The following is a 19,492-nucleotide window of genomic DNA, read 5'->3' as shown; positions in this document are numbered from 1 at the left end:
CTTAGTCGAGGTCCATGTCAAGTTTACACTCGATTCTTTTGCCTAAGCACTACATTATTTTGTTTTGGGAGAAGCGGTAAACTCGGTCATAAAGTGCCTGAGGAATGGGCCGGATCCAAGGAAGGGGAGAGCGCCTCCAGTTTTTAAATCAAGATCCCGTCATTGAAGAGACCTAACCACTACAAAATTGATAAAAATATTACGGAACTTTTTTTATTAGCACGTTTTATGAACCTTTATATATATATATATATATATATATATATATATATATATATATATATATATATATATATATATATATATATATATATATATATATATATATATGCATGCATATGCATATGCAATAAGATCACAGTAAACAGGTGATTTTAAAATATGCAAAACAACCACTGTGAAAGAGTAGTGAAATTCCAAGCGCTTTCGTGACTACTCACATTGTCAAGGAACTATGAAAGTAATACATCAAAGGAAGGCAATTAAAGGGCTTAGACCACACCTCACAGTCAACTCCCACAACAAAGAAACACCTGGAGCGCGATAATACCGGACTCATAAGAAAAGAGGAACACTGCAGTAGGTCCGCTGGTCCAACTAGACAGCGGACCTAGTGCAGTGTTCCTCTTCTTACGAGTCCGGTATTGTCGCGCGTCAGGTGTTTCCTTGTTGTGGGAGTTGACTGTGAGGTGTGGTCTAAGCCCTTTAATTGCCTTCCTTTGATGTATTACTTACATAGTTCCTTGACAATGTGAATAGTCACGAAAGCGCTTGGAATTTCACTACTCTTTCACAGTGGTTGTTTTGAATATATATATATATATATATATATATATATATATATATATATATATATATATATATATATATATATATATATTATAGATATATTATATATATGTATGTCGTGCCGAATAGGCAGAACTTGCTATCTTGGCTTAAATAGCAACGCTCATCTTGCCATATAGGACAAGTGAAAATTTGTGTATGCAATAATTTTGCCAAAATCATTCTGAACCTAACGAAAAAAATATATTTCACTGTGTTTGTTTAGTATTAAATTATTGTAAACAAATCTAAAATATATTTAGTTGGGTTAGGCTAAAATAAATTGTTCTTGTTATAATAAGGTTAGGTAAGTTTTCTAAGTTACTTTTGGTGCAAAATTATAAATTTTTACATCAACATTAATGAAAAGAATATATTTTTAAACGTATAAGAGAAAATTTTAGAAAGGGCTTAATTTTAAATGAGTTCTTGCTAATTGACCAGTTTTACATATTCGGCACGACATGCATATATATGTATATATATTATATATGTATATGTCGTGCCGAATATGTAAAACTGGTCAATTAGCAAGAACTCATTTAAAATTAAGTCCTTTCTAAAAAAAAATCTTATACGTTTAAAGATATATTTTTTTCATTAATGTTAATGTAAAAATTTATAATTTTGCACTAAAAGAATCTTAGAAAACTTACCTAACCTTATTATAACAAGAACAATTTATTTTAGCCTAACCCAACTAAATATATTTTATATTTGTTTACAGTAATTTAATACTAACCTAACACAGTGAAATATATTTTTCTCGTTAGGTTCAGAATGATTTTGGCAAAATTATTGCATACACAAATTTTCACTTGTCCTATATGGCAAGATGAGCGTTGCTATTTAAGCCAAGATAGCAAGTTCTACCTATTCGGCACGACATATATATATATATATATATATATATATATATATATATATATATATATAATATATATATATATCGTGACGAATAGGTAACGCTTGATATTTCGGCTTAAATAGCAACGCACTTCTTGCCGCATAAGGTAAGCGAAAATTTGTGTATGCAGTAATTTCGCAAAATTATTCTGAACCTAACGAGAAAAATATTTCATTGTGTTTATTATTATTGTAAACTTGTATATTTAGTTGGATTAGGGTAAAGTAAATTGCGCTTGTTACAAAAGGTCAGGTAAGTTTCCTAAGGTTCTTTTAGTACAAAATCATTAATTTTTATATTAACATAAATGGGAAATTTGAGTAAATGTTTATTACCTTATATTTTAGTTTAAGTAGTAATTTACAACAAACAAACAACTCTTACTTAGTTCTTAAAAATTCAACTGTACGTTAAATTTAAACTGAAATGGGCACGAGTTGCTTGTTTATTGTAAATAACTAATCACATTAATGGTATACAGTAGCAACAAGGTGATGAGTAAGACACCTGTGCAACACCTATGCAACACCTGTGCAACACCTGTACAACACCTGTGCAACACTTGGGTATCTTCGTGGGAAAGATATTTCGTGTACCAGCAAATATTTCGAATTATCTTGTCTTTCAATGTTCAGAATTTTTTACTAAATGCATTTCTATCTAGCAGTTTGATATAGTTTACGATGGTCACATTTTGTCCGCAGAATAACCCCACACGAGTTTAGCGCTTTTTTTTAAATAAAATCATATTCGCATTTCCTCAGAATTTGTTATTGTGTAGCCGCCATCTTTGTAAACATATTTTGCATATGGAAGGTGTAATATAACTAGTATAACAATATTTACCTGGAGTTTACCTGGAGAGGGTTTCGGGGGTCAACGCCCCCGCGGCCCGGTCTGAGACCAGGCCTCATAAATTTAGAGCGACCGTCGCTGTATTTCAATTTTTTTTTTTAAAGTATAATGAATATTTTTTCATGAATGTGTGAGGTCGCTGCCCGTGATGGTCAGAAGATGCAATTCATTAATTATCACTGTGTGCTGGGGTTGTCACAGCCTATAACAAAAAGTTCTTTTCTAACACACTGGTGAGTCTGGTAGGTTTTCGGTCATTTGTTTCTCTTGAATGAAGGTACTGAAATCTTCTATTACTACTTTATCGCTATTAATTATGTTTTTTTCCGTGTCTATGCACTGGATGTGCGAGGAAGACATGGAAGAGTGTGTACGAATTTGTATGTTCCTCGAGATCTCTCTTCTGTTGTCCACACGTACTCAAGGACTCATGGGACATAAACACGGATGTATTTCCTTAGGACATCGTTATTGAAAGCTTTTCGATTCTTGAATCCTGATTAAGGACCTTAACGTAAACAGGGTGCAAACATCGAAATGTTTTCAGTAGGTGAATGCATTCGTCTCCATTTACCTCAAGTTGTGAGCACTCATTTCCCTTCTTACTACCTATAGAAGGACTGAACAAATATAAAGATATCTATAACAGACAAAGGAGCAAGTATTAGTCATGAAAGACAGAGACAAACTAATAAAAAAATGGAAGATTGCTACGGGATTCTCGGACCTACGAAACTTGCTCGGAAAATGAACAAAAGAAAGCTACTAAACAGTGTCTTAAGCGCGAGGAAGATTCTGTAGCCATCTAAAGCAGGCAAAAAAAGTTGTTCCATGATGTGCACCCACTCGCAGCCTTCCAGGATGTGTGGACTCAGAACTCGCTAAACCAACATCTCCATAAGACTCGTCACCTCAGGAATGGTGTGCTACACCATTTGGCCGCTACACTGGCCAAACATAAGTCGAAACTTCTATGTATAATTAACCAAGCATGCCTGTGACACTCCAGTGATCTAAGTGAAATTGCCGATGACATAAGAACATAAAACTAGCTAATTCGGACATAATTGATCTCTACTCGTGTCCCTGTTGCCTAAGCTATCTTTTACTTGGTCAGAAAATCAGCTCCAACATAGATCTATCGTTGTAGCCTAGATTTTATTGGTCTCGCCTAATTTTGTCACTTTCAGCAATTCCTCCTTCAATGATATCTTCTACCAATAGAAATATGGAATGGCGATAGGCTAATTAACATTAAGTCGTTGTCAATCAATATCTTGAAGGCCTCGAAGAAGCTTTTGGACGGCATTGTCCCAGTTACCGTGACTTCTTTACAGTTTGTCAACGACATTTGCATGACTGCCTCAAATACCTTGGTCTGGAAGCTATCAAAACCTAATTAAATTCTGTCGAACCCTTATTCCAATTCACTGAACCTTCAAGACACCAATCAGGAAAAACTGCTACTCCACACACTCGCCTGCATTACACCTGTCATCTGCTACATTTACTTATATTTTCCTCTGTGGATGGAAACATCTGGTTGGCGGTACATATCCTCCTGAAAGTTTCCAGACGTTTCTCGGGTATAATTCATAGATGTCCATTTCACAATCCTTATATTATCTTTCACAATAATAACCTTCACTACTCCATAATGTTTATACGTGTGGTATCTCCACGTGTTTTGATGCGCACTGATTACTTCTGATAAAATATTACTCTTGTGAAAGTCATCACCTGCCCACATATATGATGTTTTCTCCATGTGTTAGTTGCAACATCTTGTTTTTCCCCGTCATTCTGAATTCTAGCCTGTGAAAAACTCGTTTGCACGGATTCAGAATCTGAATCCGGATTGTCCTGACTGGCAAGCAAAGCCGACAAATATGATCATTGCAGAGGGACTTAGAACAGGAAATTGCGTTATTAATACAACGTTTAGCTCAAGAATTTATCGTCATGATGACTGAGCTGTATCACCAGGATTGTTTGCAAACGATGCAGATAACTCGCACATACTCGTGTTCATGCAATATGTAAGGATCATTGTTCTGTGCAGTTTCTGCTTCGTGAGAAGAGGGGAAAGAAGCATGGAGAGATATTGATAAACTGATTAATGGATAAACAAAACATGGAACGGGTAGGGTTTGAATTCATAGCGAGCGAGTCTTAAAAGTCCCGGCACTGGCCTGGAATTTTACTACTCGCTTGCCATAGGTTCAAATACCACCTGTTCCGTGGTTTGCGGTCTTGTTACGATTTCCTAAGTCATGTTTAATGGGTAAATTGTCTTTTGAATATATTTTAGTAGACTACTGAATACACTTACTTGGCTGTTAGACTTCAACAGACTGTCACACCAGCTCGTCCTCTTAACCAAAAACATCCTCTCACTGCTGTAACAATAGTCAAATAGGCTACTATTGAAAACGTCTTGAACAGTTGAAAATATGACTTGTTTCTGTCACACTCACTAGCTGCCAGTTTTCTATTCACGCCGGTGACCTTTTTCTTTTTATCGCCTTTTATCTTAGTTTTCTGTTGTAATATGTTATAATTTATTATTTTTTATTGATACAGGGCAACCTAACCTGACCTTACTTAACCTATCATAGAAATGTGTTGTAAATCGTTTGTAAAGGAGTGACATAGTTGCTAGGAAGAGGACGGGATGTTGGTCACACAGTTTACTGGTAAACTATACACTAATAGTGTATAGTTTACCAGTACATAACAACAGGAGCTTATGACGGACGTTTCGGTCCGACTTGGACCTCTCTTCAGTGTGCGGGTTATTTGTGTATCGTTACAGTCACGGTATCGTGGCTTTTTTTTTTTTTTTTTGGTTATTTACTGGTAAACTATCAGTCGAATCTCTATAATAACCTGTTGTCAGTCCATCTCACCGGTCTGTGTCGGGTCACCACTTGGAAAAGACCCGGGCCGGGAAAAGATCTGCCCGGTCTGTATAGAATTCACTACAGTAGCAGGGAAACACGCCAGTTCAGTCACAGCTATATAATATATACACATGCTTGTATCAGTATATATACATTGAGAGGTTTGTATCAGTTTGTCTTACCGAATAGCTTAAATAGCAATGCTCTTCTTGCCGAATAAGACGAGCGAAAATTTGTGTATGCAGTTTCGCAAAAATCGTTTTGAATCTAACGAAAAAAAAATATTTCATTTTGTTTATTATTAAATTATTGTAAACTAATCTAAAATATATTTAGTGGGATTGGGTTAAATTAAATTGCGCTTATAAGGTTAGTTAAGTTTTCTAAAATTCTTTGGGTACAAAATTATTAGTTTTTACATTAACATAAATGAAAAAAAAATATCTTCAAACGTATGAGAAAATTTTAGAAAGGACTTAATTTTAAAAGAGTTCTTGCTAATGGACCAGTTTTACCTATTCGGCACGACATATACACAGAGATGTTTATATAGGCATATATACCCTCGTGCGTCATTAGAAGCTTTATATGCACAAAGTTCAGTTTTAGTAAACTTTATTTAGGACCAGGTTTCACCTGTACCACAAACTTTTAAGTCAGTAAAGGCCGCTCTGGTACTGCCGCTGAGGCGCAGCAGTACGAGAGTGAGTGTGGTATGTGATCACAATGTGCTGTGCTCAGCTGTACAGTCAGAGGCTAGGCTAATTGAAACCTTCCTTTATTTTGAACACTTGTATTTAAAACTGTGATGAGGGCAGTTTCTAAATACTTTCTCGTTGTCATCCCCCACCCCATTTAAAGACTAATTTGTCACCCCTTCTTTAAAACCTAATTTAGACTCGATTTAATCAAGTATGTATGCGAGTTACGGTGCGCAACACGTGTTAATCCAGCTGTCTACTCTGGAGGTGTATTTGTGTTCGTTGATGCTCGTTTTTCAACACTATGGAGCTCAACTCTTCTCCAGGCTCAGGGACTGACCACCTCGAAACCTAATTAAAGGTTGATGGTCTGAACACATCATCTTCACTTCTACTTCTGTCTTCAAAATTTAAATCATCTCTGTATTAAACTGAAGAATCCTAGTGTGTAGGCTTATCTGTATTCTATACCATTATTATAATGATTTATGCGCCTTGCCAAGTTTCTGACAGTTTCCAAAGTAGTGAGTTGGCCTGTGTCCTGCGAAGACGTGCTTAGTGGAGTCTCACAGCTATTATATTTTTTTATTAACACATTGGCCGATTCCCACCAAGGCAGGGTGGCCCGAAAAAGAAAAACTTGCATCATTCACTCCATCACTGCCTTGCCAGAGGGGTGCTTTACGCTACAGTTATAAAACTGCAACATTAACACCCCTCCTTCAGAGGGTAGACACTGTAATTGCCATCTCCAGGACTCTGGTGCTCAGAGCTAGTGCTGTTGAAAAGTGGAGGACGTCTTCTGAGTTTTGGGTAGATGTACCTTCAGGTGAAGGCAGAAACGACGAAGCTAGGAAGGAGATGCTAGGAAATATTACGACTGGTAACAGAAACAACACTTACCTGCACTCATTGCTGGAAATAAGGATCCTGGGAAGCATAGAGTGAGGACCTGCTTGTCAGGTATAGGACAGCAGTAGTTATAATTATGATGAAGGGAGGGATCCCTGTCATATTTAGCATCCTGTCTCGGAAAGGTGCTGGCAAAGAGTGGTGGGTGTCTAGGGCATTTGATATTAGTTGCTGGCTAAACAAGCGTTGCAAAGGAATGACAGTACCAAGTGTTAACAGCTGGGATCTCTTCTGTGGTAAGAATGAGATGTATGCTAAGACTGGAATACATTTATTCAGGGCTGGGGGCAGCAGTCGAGGGGGCTTTAAAATGAAAATTTGAGATGTGTGTATTAGATACGAACGATTTGTATTGTGGATTCTGGCAATAACAGTCACCAAGAGAGTAAAAAAAAATAAGTAGAACATAGTCTTTCTTAGCATATAGTATGCAAACAGTCGTAGTGCTAGAAACGAATGAGTTGAGATTGCATGTGCAAGCAACGTCTGTATTGCAATAACTGAGACATGGGTTTTTTTTTTTTTTTTTTATTAATGGGGACGTACCTGCCGTGTGTCACATTGAGGGGCTTAAGTTTTTCCACGTTGATCGAAGTAACAGGAAGCGGCATAAATATTGATGAAATTACCGATGTATTAGGTCTGATCACGTACCGGGCCGCGGGGGCATTGACCCCCGGAACCCCCTCCAGGTATACTCCAGGTGAAAGGTGGTCAAACACTGACGTATCCACGCCTGACTCGGCTCGCCTGACGTTTCGCTGTGCGTTTAACAAGCCTCCAGTGGGCAAAACATCTAATTAAATGTCCTAAGTATTACATTTGTGTCCAAATTCTCTCTCTCTCTCTCTCTCTCTCTCTCTCTCTCTCTCTCTCTCTCTCTCTCTCTCACACACACACACACACACACACACACACACACACACACACACACACACACACACACACACACACACACACACACACACACACACACACACACACATACACACACACACACACACACACACACACACACACACACACACACACACACACACACACACACACACACACACACACACACACACACACACACACACACACACACACACACACACACACACACACACACACACACACACACACACACACACACACAATCATCACAATATTAGCAGTGACTGTAGTACAACAATTCTTGAAGGACTCCAGTCTGGAGTCCTTCAAGGAGGGAGATACCTTCACGGTGAAGGGCCCTTGATCCAAGGGATTGGAGATACTTTTTCCCTACATGAAAACTCAGATATATCGACCCTACATAATTGTTAATTATTATTATCCCATATTCTGGAGTTGCTTCACCAGTAGAGGCTATGAACCTTCTGGAGAATGTGACGAAATCAGTTTTGATCCAAGGAAAATGAAGAAGGCTCAAAAGAGTTGGATCAAGAGCCCTTCAAGATATTCAAGAATATATACACTGAGGGGTGTATTCTTAACCGGTGGTGCGCAGGTGACATGCAGTCTTAATGACCCTTGTATAGTAGATAGGCTTTAACCCCCCATTAACCAGTCTAGGGTGGAGCAGGTGAAGCTGGTCACAGGTGTTGTGGGGAAGCAGGTGGTGCTCAAGTAAGGTCGGTGTGCAGCACAGCTGGTACGAAGTAAGGTCGGTGTGCAGCACAGCTGGTACGAAGTAAGGTCGGTGTGCAGCACAGCTGGTGCTTAAGTAAGGTCGGTGTGCAGCACAGCTGGTGCTTAAATAAGGTCGGTGTGCAGCACAGCTGGTGCTCAACTGAACATGTGTAAAGGATGTTAGCAAGTGTCACGTACAAACACCATACTGCTACGTACTACAATTTTTTGCTTACGCATATTTTTTGTGTATATATAATATAAGCATATTTCTTATGTATATAAATTATATTTGTGTGTGTGTGTGTGTGTGTGTGTGTGTGTGTGTGTGTGTGTGTGTGTGTGTGTGTGTGTGTGTGTGTGAAAGAAGGATACGAAAAGTGAACATAGGAAAGAGTAAGGTGATGAGGATAAAAAATTTAAGTAATGAAAGATTGGATATCAGATTAGAGAGAGTATTGAGGCAGTGAATGTATTCAGATATTTAGGAGTGGACGTGTCAGCAGATAGGTCTGTGAAAGACGAGGTGAATCAGAATTGACGAGGGGAAAAAGGTGAGTGGTGCACTGAGTAGTCTGTAGAAACAACGTTATCCATGGAAGCAAAGAAAGGAATGTATGAAAATATAGTTATACCAACGCTTTTATGAGTGTGAAGCATGGGTGATGAATGTTGCAACAAGTAGAAGGCTGGAGGCAGTGGAGATGTCTGAGGGCACTGTGCGGTGTGAATATAATACAGAGAATACGTAGTTTGTAAATTAGGAGGTGCTGAGGAGTTGAGGTGGTTTGGGAAATTAGAGAGGGTGAAATGAGATAGAATGGAGGGCGTATAAATCGCCAGTGGAAAGAATGCGGGGTAGGGGTCATCCTAGGAAAAGTTGGAGGGAGGGGATAAAGGTTTTGTGTGCACGAAGCTTGGACTTCCAGCAAGCGTGCGTGAGCGTGTTAGATAGGAGCGAGTTAAGACAAATGGTTTTTATGACTTGATGTGCTGTTGGAGTGTGCGCAAAGTAACATGAAGGGATTCGGGGAAACCGGTTATGTCGGGTGGGTACTCGAGGAGATATTAGATGAAAAGGAATACACACTTGTATGGTTTGGTAACTTATAATGTGAGAGTCTTGAGGGAACCCCAGGCCTACCTTGTCGAGTCTGTGCCTAGTCGGGATCTGAGAGAGTATGCCTCTGGCTAGCTGCTCACATGAGTGACTCGTGACGCCATAGCTAGCCAGGGAGCCTATCTATAACATCGCTTCTACATATACTACACAAGTAATACAGGTATTCAGTGACACACTACTGACAGTTAGCCGGACTTAGGAGGAGGGAAGTACAGTGCCTACACTCTGAAGGAGGGGTGTTATGTGCAGTTTTTTAACTGTAGTGTAAGCGGAAACGGCCAATGTGTTAATAATAATAATAATAATAATAATAATAATAATAATAATAATATAATATATATATATATATATATATATATATATATATATATATATATATATATATATATATATATATATATATATATATATATATATATATATATATCGTGCCGAATAAGTAAAACTGGTCAATTAGCAAGAACTCGTTTAAAATTAAGTCCTATCTAAATTTTCTCTTATACATTAAAAGATATAGTTTGTTTCATTTATGTTAAAATAAAGATTAAAGATTTTGTACCAAAAGAACCTTCGGAAACTTGCCTAACCTTATTATAACAAGCACAATTTAATTTACCCTAATCCAGCTTAATATATTTTATACAAGTTTACAATAATTTAATAATAAACAAACACAATGTAATATATATTTTTTTCATTAGATTCAGAATGATTTTTGCGAAATTATTGCATACAAAATTTTTCGCTTGCCCTGTTTGGCAAGAAGTGCGTTTCTATTTAAGCCAAAATCGCAAGTTATACCTATTCGACACGACATATATGAGTGGATCAGACGGGGTGAGAGAGCATCACATTGGCTGACGTAACAGGTTACTCTTGCTGTAATGGTGTTGTCACTGTGTTGTGATGCTAATGCGACTCACCTACACTGTTTACACTAGCGAGACCTGGGTCATGCTGGTGCTCTTTACGTCACTGTGACCAGGGGTCACACTCGTGAACCATATCAGCTGACAGCTGATATGGTTCAGAGGTGCTACCTGATGCAACCTTTGTACGTACCAGTTTCCAGCAGAGAGATACACTCACAGCAGACGTAAATACCCGGTCCCTGAAGTGGTATTTTGAGGTGGACAGTCCCTCAACCCTGAGAACTGTTCAACTCGAATAGTCCTGAACAAGACAATGGAGTTGAAGATTATGGACTTCAAGACCCTTGTTTAAGACTTGAATTGAACACTTCTCCAGGCTGCGGGAGAAAACTACGGTACGTCTTCAATGTTGACGGACTGATCACGTCATCTTTATATCTCCACTGAAGAAGTCTACTGTGTAGGCGTAAGGTTTCGACATTAAAGATACCCAACTGTTACAGGTGTCTCTCATCTACTTGTCGGTACTGTATGACATTGGGTACCACCATCTCAGCAAGACAATCTTCTAGGAGGTTGTGTCGATTACGAAGAGTATTAGCTTTGAGTAGGAGAGAAAGGTAGTTGGTGCTGCTTGAGAATCATGTATGATAATGTTTTAAAAAATTTTGTGGTTTCCAGTGTTACGTTCTGTTGAGGTTAATGATGAGCTTGGGGAAAGTGATCACAAATCACTCAGTTTTAATATATCATGGAATTCCCCTAATAATGGCAATCAAGTCTCCGTCCCTGACTTTCGCTTGGCTGATTTCATAGGACTGAAAAATTACTTAGGTGGGCTGAACTGGAATGACCTGACTAAGGGTCAGGTAGGTGGTGATGGTTGCCGATATGATGCTTTCCAGGGCATAGTTCTAGCTGCTCAGTCAAATTATGTTCCAAATAGGGAAATCAGATCAAACAAAAATGATCCTAAATGGATGAACAATAGATTAAAATATCTGATTGGTCAAAAGAGAGGCATATATAGGCAAATCAAAAGAGGAGAGGGGCAATTGAGAAATCGATATATTCAGTTAAAGAGAGAAATAAAAAAGGGAATTAGAAAAGCAAAAAGAGATTATGAGGTTAAAGTTGCAAGAGAATCGAAGACTAACCCAAAAGGATTCTTTCAGGTATACAGAAGTAAGATCAGGGACAAGATAGGCCCACTCAAAAGTTCCTCGGGTCAGCTCACTGACAGTGATAAGGAAATGTGTAGAATTTTTAACACATACTTCCTCTCAGTTTTTACACAGGAGGATACCAGCGATAGTCCAGAAATGATAAATTATGTAGAACAGGACGATAATAAACTGTGCACTATTAGGGTCACAAGTGACATGGTCCTTAGGCAAATAGATAAATTAAAACCTAACAAATCCCCAGGCCCTGATGAACTGTATGCAAGGGTTCTAAAGGAATGTAAAGAGGTGCTTAGCACACCTTTGGCTAATCTTTTCAACATATCACTACAAACTGGCATGGTGCCAGATAAGTGGAAAATGGCAAATGTGATACCTATTTTCAAAACAGGTGACAGGTCCTTAGCTTCGAACTATAGACCAATAAGCCTAACCTCCATAGTGGGAAAATTTATGGAATCAATAATTGCCGAGGCAGTTCGTAGCCACCTTGAAAAGCATAAATTAATCAACGAATCTCAGCATGGTTTTACAAAGGGGCGTTCCTGCCTTACGAATTTATTAACTTTTTTCACTAAGGTATTTGAGGAGGTAGATCATGGTAATGAATATGATATTGTGTATATGGACTTCAGTAAGGCTTTTGACAGGGTCCCACATCAGAGACTATTGAGGAAAATTAAAGCACATGGAATAGGAGAAGAAATTTTTTCCTGGATAGAGGCATGGTTGACAAATAGGCAGCAGAGAGTTTGCATAAATGGGGAGAAATCAGAGTGGGGAAGTGTCACGAGCGGTGTTCCACAGGGGTCAGTGTTGGGCCCCCTGCTGTTCACAATCTACATAAACGACATAGATGAGGGCATAAAGAGCGACATCGGCAAGTTTGCCGATGACACCAAAATAGGCCGTCGAATTCATTCTGACGAGGACATTCGAGCACTCCAGGAAGATTTGAATAGACTGATGCAGTGGTCGGAGAAGTGGCAGATGCAGTTTAATATAGACAAATGCAAAGTTCTAAATGTTGGACAGGACAATAACCATGCCACATATAAACTAAATAATGTAGATCTTAATATTACGGATTGCGAAAAAGATTTAGGAGTTCTGGTTAGCAGTGATCTGAAACCAAGACAACAGTGCATAAGTGTTCGCAATAAAGCTAATAGAATCCTTGGCTTCATATCAAGAAGCATAAATAATAGGAGTCCTCAGGTTGTTCTTCAACTCTATACATCCTTGGTTAGGCCTCATTTAGATTATGCTGCACAGTTTTGGTCACCTTATTACAGAATGGATATAAATTCTTTGGAAAATGTACAAAGGAGGATGACAAAGTTGATCCCATGTATCAGAAACCTTCCCTATGAGGATAGACTAAGGGCCCTGAATCTGCACTCTCTAGAAAGACGTAGAATTAGGGGGGATATGATTGAGGTGTATAAATGGAAGACAGGAATAAATAAAGGGGATGTAAATAGTGTGCTGAAAATATCTAGCCTAGACAGGACTCGCAGCAATGGTTTTAAGTTGGAAAAATTCAGATTCAGGAAGGATATAGGAAAGTACTGGTTTGGTAATAGAGTTGTGGATGAGTGGAACAAACTCCCAAGTACAGTTATAGAGGCCAGAACGTTGTGTAGCTTTAAAAATAGGTTGGATAAATACATGAGTGGATGTGGGTGGGTGTGAGTTAGACCTGATAGCTTGTGCTACCAGGTCGGTTGCCGTGTTCCTCCCTTAAGTCAATGTGACCTGACCTGACTAGGTTGGGTGCATTGGCTTAAGCCGGTAGGAGACTTGGACCTGCCTCGCATGGGCCAGTAGGCCTTCTGCAGTGTTCCTTCGTTCTTATGTTCTTCTTATGTTCTTATGTGTCGGTGACGGCGATTAGCGAGGCTTCTAGGCACCGTCGGCGTCTGAGGTCTGGTTCGGCGAGAACGAGTTGTGCCTCATCGAGACAACTTCCTAGAAGATTGTCTTGCTGAGATGGTGGTACCCAGGTCCACTCCTCGACAACTCATTGTATGACATTACTACAGTTATACCTCTTTTATGCTCTCTCTGTATGCAGAGTATTGATAGTTTCCAGTGAGCGAAACCTAACTTCAGTAATGTCTTACTAGTTACACGTGTGTATATGTCTAACTTATTGTCGATAGTCTGTTGTATCAGCATGCTGCATTAATGACTACTGTTGTATCAGCATGCTACATTAATGACTACTGTTGTATCAGCATGCTACATTAATGACTACTGTTGTATCAGCATGCTACATTAATGAGTACTGTTGTATCAGCATGCTACATTAATGAGTACTGTTGTATCAGCATACTACATTAATGACTACTGTTGTATCAGCATGCTACATTAATGACCACTGTTGTATCAGCATGCTACATTAATGACTACTGTTGTATCAGCATGCTACATTAATGACTACTGTTGTATCAGCATGCTACATTAATGACTACTGTTGTATCAGCATGCTACATTAATGACTACTGTTGTATCAGCATGCTACATTAATGACTACTGTTGTATCAGCATGCTACATTAATGACTACTGTTGTATCAGCATGCTACATTAATGAGTACTGTTGTATCAGCATACTACATTAATGACTACTGTTGTATCAGCATGCTACATTAATGACCACTGTTGTATCAGCATGCTACATTAATGAGTACTGTTGTATCAGCATGCTACATTAATGACTACTGTTGTATCAGCATGCTACATTAATGAGTACTGTTGTATCAGCATGCTACATTAATGAGTACTGTTGTATCAGCATGCTACATTAATGACTACTGTTGTATCAGCATGCTACATTAATAAGTACTGTTGTATCAGCATGCTACATTAATGACTATTGTTGTATCAGCATGCTACATTAATGACTACTGTTGTATCAGCATGCTACATTAATGACTACTGTTGTATCAGCATGCTACATTAATGACTACTGTTGTATCAGCATGCTACATTAATGACTACTGTTGTATCAGCATGCTACATTAATGAGTACTGTTGTATCAGCATGCTACATTAATGACTACTGTTGTATCAGCATGCTACATTAATGAGTACTGTTGTATCAGCATGCTACATTAATGACTACTGTTGTATCAGCATGCTACATTAATGACTACTGTTGTATCAGCATGCTACATTAATGACTACTGTTGTATCAGCATGCTACATTAATGAGTACTGTTGTATCAGCATGCTACATTAATGAGTACTGTTGTATCAGCATGCTACATTAATGACCACTGTTGTATCAGCATGCTACATTAATGACTACTGTTGTATCAGCATGCTACATTAATGACCACTGATAATGGTGTTGTATCAGCATGCTACATTAATGACCACTGATAATGGTGTTGTATCAGCATGCTACATTAATGACCACTGATAATGGTGTTGTATCAGCATGCTACATTAATGACCACTGATAATGGTGTTGTATCAGCATGCTACATTAATGACCACTGATAATGGTGTTGTATCAGCATGCTACATTAATGACCACTGATAATGGTGTTGTATCAGCATGCTACATTAATGACCACTGATAATGGTGTTGTATCAGCATGCTACATTAATGACCACTGATAATGGTGTTGTATCAGCATGCTACATTAATGACCACTGATAATGGTGTTGTATCAGCATGCTACATTAATGATCTTCATTAACATAATTTTTTGTATTTTTTTTAAACTTCACGCTTTGCTCGGCTGTATATGTTTTGCTCGGCTGTATATGTTTTGCCCGGCTGTCGTCAGTCGTCAGTCGTCAGTCGTCAGTGGTCAGTCGTCACGTGAGGTCACAGACCCTGAGCTGCTTTGGGGATTAGCGTGGACGGTTACAAAGCATGGCTTGCTTCTGCAGTGTTTTAAAAATTGAGGTTGGAGAGTTGAAGGAGGAGGTCTTGCTTCTCCAGGAGGAGATTAGGAGGCTGAAGGTCCCCCTCAATGGGTCTGGGAGAGAGTGTGAGGTGGCTGGAGTTGTGGGGAATGAGGCTTCAAGTGAGGTGCAGTCTGTCTCTCGCTGTGAGGAGGCTGTAGTTGGGGAGGTAGCAACGGCTACCAGCAGTGAGGTGCAGTCCAGCACCTGCTACAAGTGGCGAGTGGTTCACAGTAATGGAAGGCGCATCAGAGTAAGGAAAGTTAAGAGTGAAGATCTGAAGGTAGGAAATCGCTTCTCTGTTCTTCAGGATGAATGTACTTCAGTGGCCAGTGAAGGTAAGGGTACTACTGCCCCTGCTAATGGAGGTAAGCGCATTCTTGTGGTTGGTGACTCTCAGGTAAGATATATTGACCGTGCTTTTTGTAATAGGAATAAGAAGATGAGAGATAGAGTGTGCTTCCCTGGAGCTGGTGTTGGGGACATTGTCAACAGGCTGGATAATATCATGTCAGGTAATGGGAACAAGCCCATTATCTGTCTCAGTGCTGGTGGAAATGATAAGGGAGGGATCCCAATCATATGTAGCATCTTGCCTAGAAGGGGAGTAGGAAATGAATGGTTGTCTAGGGCAATTGGTGTAAATTGCTGGCTAGACAGATACTGCAAGGAACTTGCAATCCCATTCATTGACAACTGGAACAACTTTTATGGCAAACATGATATGTATGCAAGGGATGGGGTACATCTCTCTGGGGCTGGGGTGGTAGCACTTGCAGACTCGATTGAGAAGGACATTGGTGAAATGCCTATGATTTTAAACTGATGGAAGATAGAGGTATGGGTGTGTGTGGGAAACAAGCAGGTTGCAACACTTGGGTTGGAAACAGTAAATGTATAAAAGGCATCCAGCATGAAGTTATAAATAAAGACAATAGATCAGGTCAGCAAACAAAGAGGGACAGCAGAGGGCAGCAAGGGACTAGCTCCCTTAAGGTTTACTATACTAATAGCAGGAGTGTAAGAAATAAGATAGATGAGCTAAGATTAATTGCAAGTGCAGGAAACATAGATATTATTGCTATAACAGAGACCTGGCTCAATCTGAAAGATAGAGAGATGCCCTCTGAATGTCACATACAAGGCTATAAATTATTCCACACTGACAGGGTCAACAGGAAAGGTGGTGGAGTAGCGATGTATGTCAGAGACAATTTAAATTGTTGTGTTAGACAAGATATTAAATTAGAAGCGTCAACCACTGAATCTGTTTGGTTACAGCTTCTCGAGGGCCGAGAAAAACTAATTTTGGGTGTGATTTACAGGGCCCCAAATCTTGATAGGGAGTGCAGTAAACTTCTATGGGACGAAATTCGTAAGGCATCTACATACGAAAATGTTGTGCTAATGGGAGATTTCAACTATAGACAGATTGACTTGAGCAATTTGACAGGAAATTTAGAGTCAGGTGACTTTCTTGATACGATCCAGGATTGTTTTTTTAAAACAGTTTGTGACAGAGCCAACTAGGGGAAATAACCTCCTTGACTTGGTTCTTGCCAGTAGGGAAACACTAATTAATAATCTTGAGGTTAATGATGAGCTTGGGGAAAGTGATCACAAATCACTCAGTTTTAATATATCATGGAATTCCCCTAATAATGGCAATCAAGTCTCCGTCCCTGACTTTCGCTTGGCTGATTTCATAGGACTGAAAAATTACTTAGGTGGGCTGAACTGGAATGACCTGACTAAGGGTCAGGTAGGTGGTGATGGTTGCCGATATGATGCTTTCCAGGGCATAGTTCTAGCTGCTCAGTCAAATTATGTTCCAAATAGGGAAATCAGATCAAACAAAAATGATCCTAAATGGATGAACAATAGATTAAAATATCTGATTGGTCAAAAGAGAGGCATATATAGGCAAATCAAAAGAGGAGATGGGCAATTGAGAAATCGATATATTCAGTTAAAGAGAGAAATAAAAAAGGGAATTAGAAAAGCAAAAAGAGATTATGAGGTTAAAGTTGCAAGAGAATCGAAGACTAACCCAAAAGGATTCTTTCAGGTATACAGAAGTAAGATCAGGGACAAGATAGGCCCACTCAAAAGTTCCTCGGGTCAGCTCACTGACAGTGATAAGGAAATGTGTAGAAATTTTAACACATACTTCCTCTCAGTTTTTACACAGGAGGATACCAGCGATATTCCAGTAATGATAAATTATGTAGAACAGGACGATAATAAACTGTGCACTATTAGGGTCACAAGTGACATGGTCCTTAGGCAAATAGATAAATTAAAACCTAACAAATCCCCAGGCCCTGATGAACTGTATGCAAGGGTTCTAAAGGAATGTAAAGAGGAGCTTAGCACACCTTTGGCTAATCTTTTCAACATATCACTACAAACTGGCATGGTGCCAGATAAGTGGAAAATGGCAAATGTGATACTTATTTTCAAAACAGGTGACAGGTCCTTAGCTTCGAACTATAGACCAATAAGCCTAACCTCCATAGTGGGAAAATTTATGGAATCAATAATTGCCGAGGCAGTTCGTAGCCACCTTGAAAAGCATAAATTAATCAACGAATCTCAGCATGGTTTTACAAAGGGGCGTTCCTGTCTTACGAATTTATTAACTTTTTTCACTAAGGTATTTGAGGAGGTAGATCATGGTAATGAATATGATATTGTGTATATGGACTTCAGTAAGGCTTTTGACATGGTCCCACATCAGAGACTATTGAGGAAAATTAAAGCACATGGAATAGGAGGAGAAATTTTTTCCTGGATAGAGGCATGGTTGACAAATAGGCAGCAGAGAGTTTGCATAAATGGGGAGAAATCAGAGTGGGGAAGTGTCACGAGCGGTGTTCCACAGGGGTCAGTGTTGGGCCCCCTGCTGTTCACAATCTACATAAACGACATAGATGAGGGCATAAAGAGCGACATCGGCAAGTTTGCCGATGACACCAAAATAGGCCGTCGAATTCATTCTGACGAGGACATTCGAGCACTCCAGGAAGATTTGAATAGACTGATGCAGTGGTCGGAGAAGTGGCAGATGCAGTTTAATATAGACAAATGCAAAGTTCTAAATGTTGGACAGGACAATAACCATGCCACATATAAACTAAATAATGTAGATCTTAATATTACGGATTGCGAAAAAGATTTAGGAGTTCTGGTTAGCAGTAATCTGAAACCAAGACAACAGTGCATAAGTGTTCGCAATAAAGCTAATAGAATCCTTGGCTTCATATCAAGAAGCATAAATAATAGCGAGTCCTCAGGTTGTTCTTCAACTCTATACATCCTTGGTTAGGCCTCATTTAGATTATGCTGCACAGTTTTGGTCACCGTATTACAGAATGGATATAAATTCTCTGGAAAATGTACAAAGGAGGATGACAAAGTTGATCCCATGTATCAGAAACCTTCCCTATGAGGATAGACTAAGGGCCCTGAAACTGCACTCTCTAGAAAGACGTAGAATTAGGGGGGATATGATTGAGGTGTATAAATGGAAGACAGGAATAAATAAAGGGGATGTAAATAGTGTGCTGAAAATATCTAGCCTAGACAGGACTCGCAGCAATGGTTTTAAGTTGGAAAAATTCAGATTCAGGAAGGATATAGGAAAGTACTGGTTTGGTAATAGAGTT

This window comes from Cherax quadricarinatus, chromosome 1 (genome assembly GCF_038502225.1).
Source record: "Cherax quadricarinatus isolate ZL_2023a chromosome 1, ASM3850222v1, whole genome shotgun sequence".
NCBI lineage: Eukaryota > Metazoa > Arthropoda > Malacostraca > Decapoda > Parastacidae > Cherax > Cherax quadricarinatus.
The sequence above is the reverse complement of the archived record's forward strand: the minus strand, read 5'-3'. Positions refer to the sequence as shown.